We start from the raw sequence: 13726 nt of genomic DNA, 5'->3' as shown, positions 1-13726 counted from the left end.
CATGGTGTGGTTTCATGAGCACCTAAAGCCTCAACACCACACCTGCCCTTCCTCACACCTCAGGGCTCAGGCTCCTTCCACCCACCACTCCACATAAACTGGATTATATGAAATAAGATACATAAAATTATCTAAAATAAGACTTGGGAAGCGTCTGAAAACATCCACAGGGAATAGCTGTGGTATGCTCTGAATATGCAGGAATACAGATCTGCCATCTAAGTAACAAAGTTTAAGGGAAGAGGGGTAAAATAGATGAAGAAATGTTGAAAGGTTTTGTAAAGCTTCCAGGTAAATATACTTAATGGTTATGATAGTCCTTAAAACGCTTTAAGTTACACTTTGATAGGCAATAAATCAGGACATGATGCCCTTGAGAATAAGACTTTCTGACTGATGCAAAACTTGGCATACTTGGTTTCTGGAAATCCACTGGTTCTCCCCAAGTTCTGTCCAACTCATTTATTACCTTGATTTATGAAGAAATTATCCAGAAAAGAACATAAATCAATACACAGCAAGGCAACTGTACTTTTACCTGTGGCCGTTCATTCATGCACAAGCATTACTGCTCTAACATAGAATGAGATTCTTTTTTTAAATGTTCTAATTAGCTTAAGAGTTCTTTCTCTTTCAAGTGTTATCCCTCATAAGTCAACATTATAAAAGGCTGCAGTGCTGCAATAAAGCTTATTAAACTTTTGTTCTGGAAGCAGGCTCTATCTGGAAAAAACAATTTCAACATCTGCACCTAACTTGTACAATGCTGTGACATTTAACAATATTTGTCCAAATAAAAAAATCATTAATTATATACTGTGCTACACAGCTCCAGAGGATACTATTTGCTTTAAAAAAAAAAAAATAAATAAAAAATGAGAGTGTCTTTAGATGGAACATTTGCAGGTCTGGCTAGGAGTTGTTTACCCTCAGCTTGAATCAATGCACACTAGTTTCTGGAATTCCCCTCTGAACTAGATTTATGTCATGCATGTAAAGTCCCTTTTTGTGAGTGTTGTGTTGACACAACCAACTGCTGAGTGAACTTGTGAGAGCAGAGTTTCATGCTGAGAGAGAACGGCTGATTGCTCCAGCTCACGAAAAGAAAGAAAATGTGACAGCGTGATAAAAGGTTTTTCTCTGTTTGACCTCTCACCTATTGCTGGATCCCTGCTGTGACTTTCCATTTGCTCACTTGCATATCTTTGCCCAAGGAGTCAGTTGTTGAACCCTCTGAAATACAGAGGAATTTGAGGGTTCTCCATGTCACAAAAAAGACACTTTGTAAATCCCATTGCTCTTTTTATACTGAGGTACTCACCAACTGAACAAGCAGCAGTTCAGCGCCTTGCAGGATAGTAACTTCTCAAAATTAGATTACACATTTAATGAAAAACAGCTGAATTTATTTTTCTTATTGGGCGTGTTTGGTGGTCTCGTATCTTAACAGGTTGCAGCCAAAATTTTCAAGGAGTTGTGACATTCTGAATGGAAAAGCTGATCTGTACCTGCTCCTCTCGAAAAGCAGCATGCCTGGAGTTCCCCAGTGGCACAGCCAGACACAGAGGAGTCCACATCAAGGAACATTATGTTTTCTGTAAATCATTCTTTTTCATCCGTCCCTTGAAGCTCACTCAACACCTTTCCTTCATTAATGTGAAAGACAATTTAAAGTTTTGTCCTTCCCTTCTCCCATTTTAAAAAAGGAGCAAATCTGAAGAGTAGTAGATGGCTCAAAGAATTTTTAAAGGGTTTAAACCATCATTTCAAATCTAGCTGTGAATGCTGAGGTTGTGATGAATTCTGCTTGATCCTATGAATGCAGCTTGTTACTGAGCTGCACCATGCAGCTCCCACTGCAGAATTGCTTTGAATACTGATACTCAAGTTTAAGGAAACATCATTTGAAGAACTGGAAACAGGACTCAGATTCCCCCTGAAATCAAGTTTTCATTTCCTGGAAAAAGTTCTCAGAAAAGAGGGCAAAGGAGACATTCTCTACCAGCAAACCTAGAATCAGAAGGATTGGCACTGTGAGTTTAAACCTAATTCCCACCCTTCCCTCTTGCTCACAACAAGCCTGCCAGCAGACCTCTTCCTTTACTCATCCTCAAGCAACCAGACATTTGTCAGCAAAGATATTTCTATTTTCATCTAACATCTGTACAGAGAAGCCATTGGCCAAAGCAGGGCAGTTTAGCTGTCTGCAGTTCCTTTCAGGAATCAGTACAGCACGGTACAGCCACGCTCCCTCAGCCCTGTGGCACAGATTCGTCTCCCCTTGAATTCTCAGGAAAGGGACTTGGCCAACTGATGCTGTTGAGGGATGAAAGCAGGCAGGGTGGAGTGACTGATACCCCAAGAGGGTTGTGCTGCCAGGCACAGGGACCCTGCCAGGCTGGAGAAACAGGCACGAGGAATCTCATGAAGACCAAAACTTGGAGAGGACAGCCCCATGTGCAGGGGAGTGACTGGCAGAAGAGCAGGGAAAGAGCCCAAATGGAATAGGAGTCAACAATATGTGAGGGATTGGAGCATCTGACACAAAGGAGAGAATGGGAGAGCCAGGATTGTTCAGCAAAAGAGAAGGCAAAAATGCCCAGGGGGAGAGAGGAAAGATGAAGGAGCTGTACTTTGGCCAGTGGCGCCCAGCGAGGGAGCAACAGGCAACGAGCAAAAGCTGCAGTACAGGACATTCTGTGTAGGAGCAGGAAAAAACTATTCCTGGGAGTGATCTAACATCAGAACAGCTTTCCCAAAGACCTTGTGGAGCTCCCTCCCTGGAGGAGTTGAACACCCACTGGACACAGTCCCGAATAACCTGCTCCAGTTGATCCTGCTTGGTTTGTCAGCAGATGGAGGCCGGGTCCAGAGACAAGAACCAGCCTCGTACCCCCCTGTGAAGCAGTGACAGAGCAGAGCAAGGTGACAGGACAGCAACCAGCAGGTCAGGGTCCTGTCCAGAGGGTCAAAGACCTGTTCAGTGGGTTCCATGGCAGATGGGGCTATGATGGGGAGCCCAGTGGAGGTGGGCAGGGCAGGAAGGACCAGCAGAGCCCTGACAAGGACCATTCACAAAGGCAGATACCAGAATATTGTGAGAAAGCAGTATGCCAAGGAAGAACATTGAAAAAGGGAGTGGGAACAATGTTCATTCGGGTGGGCAAAAATTTCCGCTTTCTGTGGTACACAAAACACCCCCCACAAACAGAGATCCTTCTTCTCTGTGACCTGGCTGGAAAGAGACTCTCCCAGACACAGAGAAATGGAAGCCTCCACACCTTAGCATGGCATTACAGCAGAATAAACGTTACATAAAGCAAATTATCACGCAATAAAGCAATATTATTATACCAGCAAATGACAGCTGTAGGTCACCTCTTCCCATCACTGTTCTCCATCGTGCAATGGCCACAACCCGGATAAACAAGGCACTCTTCAGGGAGGAAGGATTAATGTCACAGGAAGGCACTCCAGCAACACCACTCTCCTCACTGTGCATTGATTTACTTGGTTACTCTATTTTACCTTTAAAGCTCGCTTGGATAGCTAAGATCCCTACACTGCTCTTGTAAATTCTCTTGACATATAAATTGAGTATACTGTAAAACAGTATAACCATGTAAGTAAATAAATACATTTATTTTTGGGGCAGTCATGATCACTGCATCACTTGTTAGTTCCTAGGATTTTCATTCCTTTCTGCATTCCAGAATCCCTTCCACCTGCACAACACAACTGAAGTCTCTCTGTGCACACACTTTGTTTCCCATATTAGTAACTGAAAGCTGCAATAATCACCTGATTCTTCAACCTATAACTGAAGTGTGATCTAATAATTCTGGCCAATTGAAAGGAAAAAGCAACACAAAGGAAAACTGAAAGCAGAATTTTGCCAGATGTCTATTACAGAGTTAGCTTATCAGCCACCAACCCCTGTGAGAATAATGCCAGTGTCCCACACCCCAAAGCCAGTCTTCCACCAAATTTCATGGACAATTTACTTGTTTTTATTGCATTTCAAACTTCTACTGCAAAAGAAAGCCCCACCAATCCTAGTCTGCTATCTCCGTAGGTTAGTGGACTTAAACTGGAAAAGGGGGGAAAAAAAGAAGAAAATATATTTCCATTATTTTTATGAGACTGCTTCTAAACTTAAGCTTGTCTCCCTAACTTGTATAAGAGGTCAGCCAAACAGATTTTCAGTTCCTTTAGTGATATCAGGACATGCAGTTATGTTTATCTTCAATGCTGCTTCAGAAAATATTTGGTAATCTAACATCTACTCAACAGAAACCATTTCATGGTGCTTTTTTGCTCTTTTCTAGGTATGGAACTTTCATTCTGCTTTCTACATTGACCGCCTTTACTGCTTTCTAAGGCAAAAAGAGTTTGGTCGATCAGTTTGACGACCAAGCCTGCACTTCATAACCTGGGCTCCGAGAATGTGAGGAGATCACAGGGGGTTTTCAGTCCATAAAACCAGACTTTATTCTGGATGAGCTAAGAATCTTTGTGTGAGCAGGACTCAGACGCTAATTTGAGAGGAAGTTACGGCAATAATTAACAGCTATTTGAAGTAAAACTCATTTAGAAATATAATGAACTGAGAACACTTAAACAGACTTCATTCAGGGAAAGATAAAAGAGTAGCTTACAGAAATATGGCCTGAATTGCACTTCCATTTACATCATCTACTTCCTCTGCTTCTAAAGGAAATAATGTAAAAAATGCTATTTGCTGCGCTTGTGGAAGTGGATTTAAAACTAAAATTGTAAATTATAGCCTTTACTGCCCACTCACTTCCATCTTGGTAAAAAACTCATCTGTTGACCACTCAATAGCTAGAGCAAAACTACCACAAGCAGCTTTAATTATTATTTACAAAATGAAAGAAAAGCAGTTCAAGAAGGGAGACTCAAAAGGGCCGGTGCAATTTGAAATTTCTTCAGTTATTTGCATAACCATCCAATATGCTTTAATGGCTGCAGTTATGAGATTATCTAAATTCATGAAGAATATACATTTATTAACACATCTACTCAGCACTTTTACTCTTCCCTGATTAGAATGTCAGGTGAACATTTCAACTGAGGGAAAATGAATTGTGAGCTAAGGATGGGCAGCTCTGTCTCACCTGACTCGCTCAAGTGAAGAGCCTCTAATAGACACTGGGGGGGATGCGTTAAATTAGGAACCACATCATTGAGCTCTCTCAAATTTCCTTTAAATAAAAAGCAAGAAGAAAAGGTTAATTAAGTTCTACCACGCAATTCTATTAACAATATCCATGATTACTGTAGCATGAGGAGGACATTTAATTCAAAAAAGAAAGAAAGAAAGGGGGAAGAAGCCCTGGTGAAATACTCGGCTGGTCCATCACAATGACTGAGCTGCTTTCAGGCACTGCAGGCTCTGAGGCTGCTACAGCAAAAAATCCAAACAAATAAAATAAACAAACAAACTTCCTGCCCAAAAGTACGACACAGAAAGGCTCATAGCTTAATATGCAGCTATAAATTGGTAATATATAATATTTTTTTTCTGTTATCATCAAAATCCTGTATTTTGTACTGTGAAGCAGCATTTGACTAGGCAAATCATGTATCTGATATACTGACCCACCAGGGCTTCATGATTTGGATTTCTAGCTTGACCAATTGCTCCAAAATAAAGCAAGCCACCTCAGCATTAATAAATAAATCTATTCTGTTAAGAGAAATTACAAGGGCTTTTACAAGAGGCTTCACTCTCTGGTCTCTCACAGGTTTTTTTGTGCTAATTCTGTCAGCACAGCAAGTACTCAAAGTGCTCCTTGCAAATTTAAATAAGGTCTTCAACTAAAAATAATCATCTACAGAGATTCCTGAAGATATAGTTGCACAATCCAAACACTATCAATTTAAAGTGTATCATAAAAAGAACAGGATGTGTACATTTTCAACTCCACAAAATAATAATAAAAAAGATTGATGTGTCTAAATCAAATATTTTCACTTCAACATTTTTCTGTCTAGTCCCCCAAAACTATTGGATATCCTCCAGATGCAGATGTGTTTTATGAAGAGAATAAATTGAAAAATAAAATACTTCTTTTGTAACCAGAGAGCAGAGAAGGATGAAAGCAGGTATCAACAGCCTGCAATTTTTTATATTTGATTCCAGATTTTATTAAGTGTTTCAATTTAGCCTGGCCAAAACATGGCACTTCATTGAAAAGAGTGGAATGGACTCCAAAGATTAATGACAGTAGAATTATCCTAATCTGTCATAAGCTCTGATATAACAGTAAGAGGAAGTAATTTGCTTTAGTAAAAAGCAATGACCACCAAAGCATGAAAATTAACACTCCACAGAGGTAGATATTAAATGAGAAATATTAGCTGCATCAGCACATTGGAGACAATTATAAACTGCAGAGGATTTCTGAGACTGAGAAATGGTGCATTTATTATGATAAAGTCAATTTTACCACTCAGTAAATGCTCAGTTTGTGATTTTAGTACTGAATTTCCTTCCTCTCAAAGGTAACTTGCATTACTGCTTTCAAAAATTTATATCACTTTTGTTTCCTTTATGCGTTATATTGCTTACTTTATCTCATGGAAACTTATTAATACAGAGATGACAAAAAAAAATCACAGAGTATTATGTTATTTTATTACTTTCTTTGAGCACCCAGACAACACCTGACATGCTTTTGAGAAATTATATTAGTCAAAAATGGGTTTTTATCAGTTTCAGTAAGTGAATGTTTATGAACAGATGCGAGCCTCTTTCTTTTTTTCTTTTTTTACAAAGAGAAATAAATATAAGAAGATAAGCAAAAGTACACAGGGAAGATACTTTGGCTTTACATTCCTGTATTACAGAATAAATCCAAGCTGAAGATTTTTATAACCACCAGCATTCATACTGAAAGGTGCTAATGCATCATTATGATCTAGCAGGTTGCTGGCTGTGTTTTACAGCCTTTCACACTACATTAACCTTTTGTACCTCAAGTATTTATGACCTCATAAGTAAGTATTTATCAAACTGAAAGCTCATATACAGCACTGTATTTTAGCTCGCAGTTTTTAGGAACATTTATAATTTCTCTTTGCCTGCATTTAGCATCACTTTGGTTTACGGTCCGTGTTTTCAGCAAAGATATTAATGCAAAGTAAAACTGCTTTTCCCACTATCCATGGAAATGTCACAAAACTATGAAATGCCTTAAGTAGGGTCTCATGTCACTGTAAAACAAAAGAAAACAACTTCCCATGCATATTATACTCAGGAATAAAATAAGAAATGGTTAGAAAAAGCAAATATAGCTGTTCTGCTCCCTGCCATGTTGAGTGGTGTATCAGAGCCAAAAAACCAGAAATACTCTTGGTATGAGAACTACCACAATTACTTAAGTAATAGGTGCCTCACCTACAAAACGCTCTCTATTAAAAAAAAAATAAAAAAAAAAAATAGTAATTCAGACATATGCACAGCCCTGTTTGAGAAAAAAAAATCCCACAGCTGACTAATGCATTGAATAAATATAATACAAACACAGTATTGGTTGCAAATATTCTTCCCAGCAATTCACTATGAAATCTGAGGTAGTGAAACCTACTGTGAGCAAGGGCAATTTGCAACTTCACACACGTTCCTATAAAATTTGGGGCTAACAAGCACCATGGATTTTTATATCTCTGAGAGAAACGAGGCTTGTCCAAACCTGTCTTGTCTTTGTTCTCTCTCAGGTGTGTGTGACAGGGTGAGGCAGTGTCCTCCTGCTCACAGGCACCTGGGCAATGGCAAAAAAAGGAAAAAAGGAAAAAGAAAAAAAAAATGCGAAAGGAAAACCATGAGGAAAAATGCCACAGAAAAGGAAGAAGGGTCTCAGCTGCTCAGTTACAATGTTCTGCACACTTATGCAGGGATGTTTGGAAGAACAAGAGGTCAATCTCAGCCACTGAGGAGTTTCTGCCTGCTGGTAATTGTACTACACACAGAACACTATTGGATTGGCCTTGCTTGCTGCAGTTACTGTAGGGGAAAAAAAGAAAAATACCCACCAAATATAAATGACTCTGCCACGGATGGAACAGATTAAGGAGGTGCTGAAGTGCCCTTCTCCAACAAGAAGCTGCCAGGCTCCCTCCCAGTCATGCTCCTGGTCCATACGGGGACCTCCTGCCACCCTTCCTGCAGCTCTCGCAGACTGTGCAGTGCAGGCTCTGAACTCAGCACCCCACTAAGTACAGGGCCAGCTTCCAGCCCCCTCTGTCCCAACAGCCCCAGGTCCCTGTGTTTGTACAGCTCCACACCTGAACACTCTCGTATTTCACACATACACAGCACAGGGAATTTCAGACCCTTGCCATGATCCTGGCAGCAGTCATGCTCCTTGCACCATTTCATGCCCCATCCCTGACTCCTCCATCCTTTCCTCCGTGGAAGGGAACATGAAACTGTGTCAAAGCAAAGGAGCAGATGCATCTTGTCATTGTGTGTGTATCAGCTCATCACACACCCCAGGGTGGGGGTGAATGAGGAGTTGGTAACTTCACACTGTCTGCATGGTATGTCTGAAAGGTAAACTAAGCTGCACAGTCTTGCCTTTAAAAAAGGAAAGAAATATATATATATCTTTCAGTAAGTCTGTTACTTAGGAAATATATATATAAAAATATAAATATAAAATTTCCTAAGTAACAGAGTATCTCACCAACATTCTTTTTTATTCATACACCTGAAACGTAGCATTCACACAAATCAAGCTGAGACTGTGATCTATTCAAAGCTCAATGCTCCAAAAGCATCAGTTCAAAATGAAATTCAGCAATAGCAATCTGTTGTTATGGAGAAAAAAGTCTATTTCTCAGTCTAGACACTTGGGCTCAGGACAGCCAGCTTCTGCAATCAATTTTGTCACAGATTTGCCTCTGGCAGGTTATTTAAACTACTTGTACCCTAGTTCCTTCTCAACAAAAGCAGAAAAAACAATAATTGTAATTCAGCAAAATCTCACAAAATGGTGACAAGGATTAAATAAATCTTTTCATGAGATGCTTGGAAAGGATGATCCTCTAAACTCAACAAGAAAGAATCACACTAGATTAGATCAGCAGCAGCACATTCAGAAATCTCTCAGTCCTACAGCCAACCCCCAAACCTAAAGAACTCCTGAATATAAAGAAACATCTTCATCATTTGAGGTCACAGACTTGTAAAGTCTCTGTCCCAAATTGTTTTGTGTTACCCCATGACAGTGGTAGGAAATGCAATTCAACTCCCTCATAGAAGAAATGATCACCTGGAAACACAGCAGAAATTTTGGAGGAGAGACAAGGGTTGCCTTGCATTCACACCAGAGGAGGGCAGCCCTATAAAGCACCCAGAGATCCCCCTGTGCCCTGACAGGCTGCTGGAAATAAAAACCCCTCAACCCCTGAGGGGTCACACATCCTCCTGCAGCTCCTGTGAGCCCTGTGTGAGGGCAAAACCACAGCAGGATTTCATAGCAGGGGTTCCATCCCTGTGGCAAGGCAATCATCATCCCCAAGGAGCCCGTGTTCCGTTCCTGCAGCACCAACCTCAGCCCGGGGATTTTGTGCATTTCCCACCTTCAATACACCAGAGAGAGGACAGAGAGGACAGGGCACATGTGCAGTGACTACAGACAAAACACTGAAGCAAACTTCAGAAAAACCTTCAAGCCCTCACAGCTCCTTTTCTCAGTGACAAAACTGGCCTCGACGTGCACGAGGATATTGTTTTCACCAAAAGAAGGGCATGGTGCAAAGGTATTTCATCAATATGAGAGCAACAAATTTATCACCTAGGCTCTATTCAAATTACCAAAGGGTCCAGCTGCAAAAAATGTGAATAGCTTCTGGCATGAAATATCTGCTCTTGTTGAAAACTGCTGAGCAAGTGCCACACCTGCTTCTGCATTTCATCAATAGGGCAAGGAGTCACAAAGCATCCCCAAATAATAACTTCTTTCAATTGCATCTTAAAGATTTTATGGTTAAAACCCATTTCTTCACCCAAAAAGTATGCTCAAGAACAAACCATCGTAATAAATGCACAGTTTGTTAGAGGCGCAACAAACTTATCACCAGCCAGCTTTTTTCCCTTCTTTTTAGTCCCAGCTGCAGCACACAAATGAGGGGACAGAGCTTTCCAGAAGAGCATGGAGTCATTGGTCTGACACCTCTTGGTGACACGAGGGACCTTCCTGTGAATGTCTTAACCCCATGATGAAGCAAAAAGTCTCCTTTTTTTTTCTTACAATAAAGGCAAAGCACGATTCCTCATGGAATAAAATAGATAGATGATCATGATAGAAAGACAGATCGACAAGCCAAAACTTGAATATTCTGCAGTACAAGCCCTCCCTTCCTCCCAATGAAGGCAAAAGGCTTTAAAACACAGGGCACAGTAAGTTCAATCAAAATTAAAAGTATCAGGTTGCTAAATTATAGCTCCTAGCCAGCTGGTTCTAAACTTAGCAGCTCTAAATGATCAGAATCTGAAATATGTCAAATCAATAATTCAATTAATTAGAAAGCCACTCAAAAGCGGGGCAATACATTAGGACTGTTTAGGTTAAGGAAACTGGAAATACTGAGAGTAGCATCAGCATCATTCAAACCTGAACAGATCGTCTGTAGAGACATTAAACAGCTGATGATAGTGGAAAGCAATTTTTGATAGTGGGTGGCCAGGGCACACACGGCTGGGAGAGGTGACGCATTCCTCAGTCAGAAACCTGACACACAAAATGATTGATTTTAGTGTAGAAAGACTTGCTACACTTGCCTAGTTAGGATTAACATCACCTGTATCATCTGGCACAGAGTGAGCAGATGTTACATTTCTAGGTCTGTTTAGGAAACTTCACTTTGAATGACCTCAAATACCCCATATCCTCAATTTACAACCAGGGGAAATTTCCAGGCAGAAAAAATTAGATGCATTGGGATAAGGGGGACACGTGGGAGCCTGGGATAGAGCAAATTTGTTGTCCTATAAGTATGTATTTGGAAAAGAAATAAACAAAACAATAATAATAAAACAAACAAACAAACCCAGAAATTAAAAAGTAAACCCAAACCCCTACAGTTATATTGAAAACAGAAGCATCTCTTAATGCACTATAATAGTAAAATGATAAAAAAGGGGGCTTCCTCCGTTTGGAAGCACAGAATAGAATCAGTGATTCAGACACTGGTGCCTTTGATTGAACATGTTTTGTCTCTAAAATGCATTCAAATCTTTGGAAAGTTGACTTTGCTGTACATGCAAAAAGAGAAGTAACATGGGAAATGGCTGCAAGTTCCTTTCAAGAGAGAACAGAGAGATAAAAGGGATGGATGTACAATGCTTTCAACTCAGTGGGGAAAAAAAGAGAAGAGGGAGCCCAGCTCAGAAATGAGAGCAAGTTCTAAAATTGGAAACGCTTGCTGGAGACGAGAAGAAACCAATAGCAGCATTTTAGGCTGGTGTGAAAGTGCTTTTATTGCATGTGTGAGCCGTTTCACAAGTACAGCTCCTGCCAGCCTGGATGTCAACTCCAGCAATTGCAGAGAGCAGCAGCCTGCAGGGCTCCAGAGCATCCCAACACCTGCACTCAAACACCAGCCAGCAGTACCCAGGAACTCTGCACCCCATGGGGCAGGACCTGCCCCTAAAGCCAGGCCCAGACCTGCCCCTAAAGCCAACGCCAGACCTGCCCCTAAAGCCAGCCCCAGACCTGCCCCTAAAGCCAGCCCCAGACCTGCCCCTAAAGCCAACCCCAGACCTGCTCCTAAAGCCAGCCCCAGACCTGCCCCTAAAGCCAACCCCAGACCTGCCCCTAAAGCCAGGCCCAGACCTGCTCCTAAAGCCAGCCCCAGACCTGCTCCTAAAGCCAGGCCCAGACCTGCCCCTAAAGCCAGCCCCAGACCTGCTCCTAAAGCCAACGCCAGACCTGCTCCTGAAGCCAACGCCAGACCTGCTCCTGAAGCCAACGCCAGACCTGCTCCTGAAGCCAGCCCCAGACCTGCTCCTAAAGCCAATCCCTCCAGAAGCAGCTCTGGCCAATTCCTGTGCACTTCCAGCCCTCTCAGCTGGAAGCGCTTGCAAGGCTTCTCCCTTCAGTCCAAATCAGGATTTTGTAGCTAAATCCCTGCGTACCAGGGCATGGTTTTACTGGGATATATCATCACCCGCTCAGGGGGATCGAACAATGGCCGTCTATTAAAAATTATTCAATCCCTACACTGCAAATATGTTGATTCCTCCAATGACACTAATAGCCATGCGTTTTAAGATCAACACTTTCAGGGACTACTATAAAATGCAAGCTTTTCAATTTGCTAAAAATCTAGGGGTTTAATCTCATTTTAATTTCTTTTTTACATCCTTTATTTTTCAATACAAGCTAGTATTTTTTTTTTCCAAACACTCTGACAAAGCTAGAATACAGTCAGTATTTAAAAAGAGGTCAAAAGTGACATCCATGTATAAGCAATCAAGCTCCATTATTTCTGCTGCTCCAGCTTGGGATAGTTTTGCCACCTGTCCCTGTCAGATTTTCTTTAAAGGGAAAAAAAAAGAAAAAGAAAAAGAAAAAAAACCCAAACCAACAAACAAACAAACAAAAAAAAAACTTCTGTATGAGAACAAGGAAATACAAATATTCACAGGTGAAACTTGGTATCTGCTTCACTAAAATTGGCAACACTGTAATTGTAAACTATTTAGGAAAGGAAATGGGGTGAAATACGTCCACAAGAAGCCATATTTCTCAGCACAATCAATATTTCCATACCCCTAAAACCAAAAGAATAAGGACTCTAAGTACATAGGCAACTGAATTGCTACATTTTCAAGTAAATGCATAAGTTTAAAGCAAATTTGTCTGGCCAAAACAATGAATTATTTCTCTAAGTAAAAATCTACAAGATTTCGTTTTGAGTCTTTTCTAGCTTTAAGATGAATGCTTGCAAATATTTTAAACAAGCTGACATTTTATAACCACATTTTTGGCAATAAATCTCTTTAAACAATAGCAGCAATAATATATTTTGTAACATGGACATATTAAAAATTAAAACCACAGCCTCATGAAAAGCAAAACCAGGTGTCCCAGCATCGTTATAACATGAAAAATAGTCAACTGACATACTTTGAGATTTTTAGATCTCTCTTTTCTCACACATTACGTTATAACCCTTTCGATCTTTTTTCAACTTCAGCTTCCACTGGAGGAGCTTCATCTGCAAACACTAATTAGCACAGGCAGGCTCAGATCTTCCTGGCTAGCTGGGTGAACATGCCTGCAATATGTTGCAGCCTCGGTACACAACTTGTTTTCAAATCAAATATTTAGATACTGCTCTGGAACAGCTGGAACTTATGTGAATCCTTAGGAAATTAAATAGTTGACATCTTCCGACGCACTTTTTATAATAGCAACAAAAAACCCACAGACACAGGAAAGGCTTGATTGTAAGCACGCTCCCCTCTTCTGAGTGAATCAGAAGGCAGTCAGCTGCTTTTATCCTTTATAAATCAGAGAATAAAGGAAAAGTATTTGAATTACAACCCAAAGCAAAAAAAAAAAAAAAAAAAAAAGGCACAGCAAGAGCAGCTCTCCATTCTTACTTTGGACGGGTAAGGGAGCTGGGAGGCAGCACCAACCTCATCCCAAAGTCTGCAGCCAGTCAGTTTATTAAGATTGAGACATCCTCA

The 13726-nt window shown here is 40.7% G+C and overlaps 1 protein-coding gene across 27 annotated transcripts in view; it reads right to left on the bottom strand.

The window, feature by feature from the left end:
- RBFOX1 (RNA binding fox-1 homolog 1) overlaps nt 1–13726 on the bottom strand; it is a 1151472-nt gene that overhangs the window by 102426 nt on the left and 1035320 nt on the right. The gene's annotated exons all lie outside the window — the stretch shown is intronic.

Source organism: Hirundo rustica, chromosome 15 (assembly GCF_015227805.2).
Source record: "Hirundo rustica isolate bHirRus1 chromosome 15, bHirRus1.pri.v3, whole genome shotgun sequence".
Taxonomy (NCBI): domain Eukaryota; kingdom Metazoa; phylum Chordata; class Aves; order Passeriformes; family Hirundinidae; genus Hirundo; species Hirundo rustica.
Note: the sequence above shows the minus strand (reverse complement) of the source record. Positions and strands in the feature narration are given on the sequence as shown.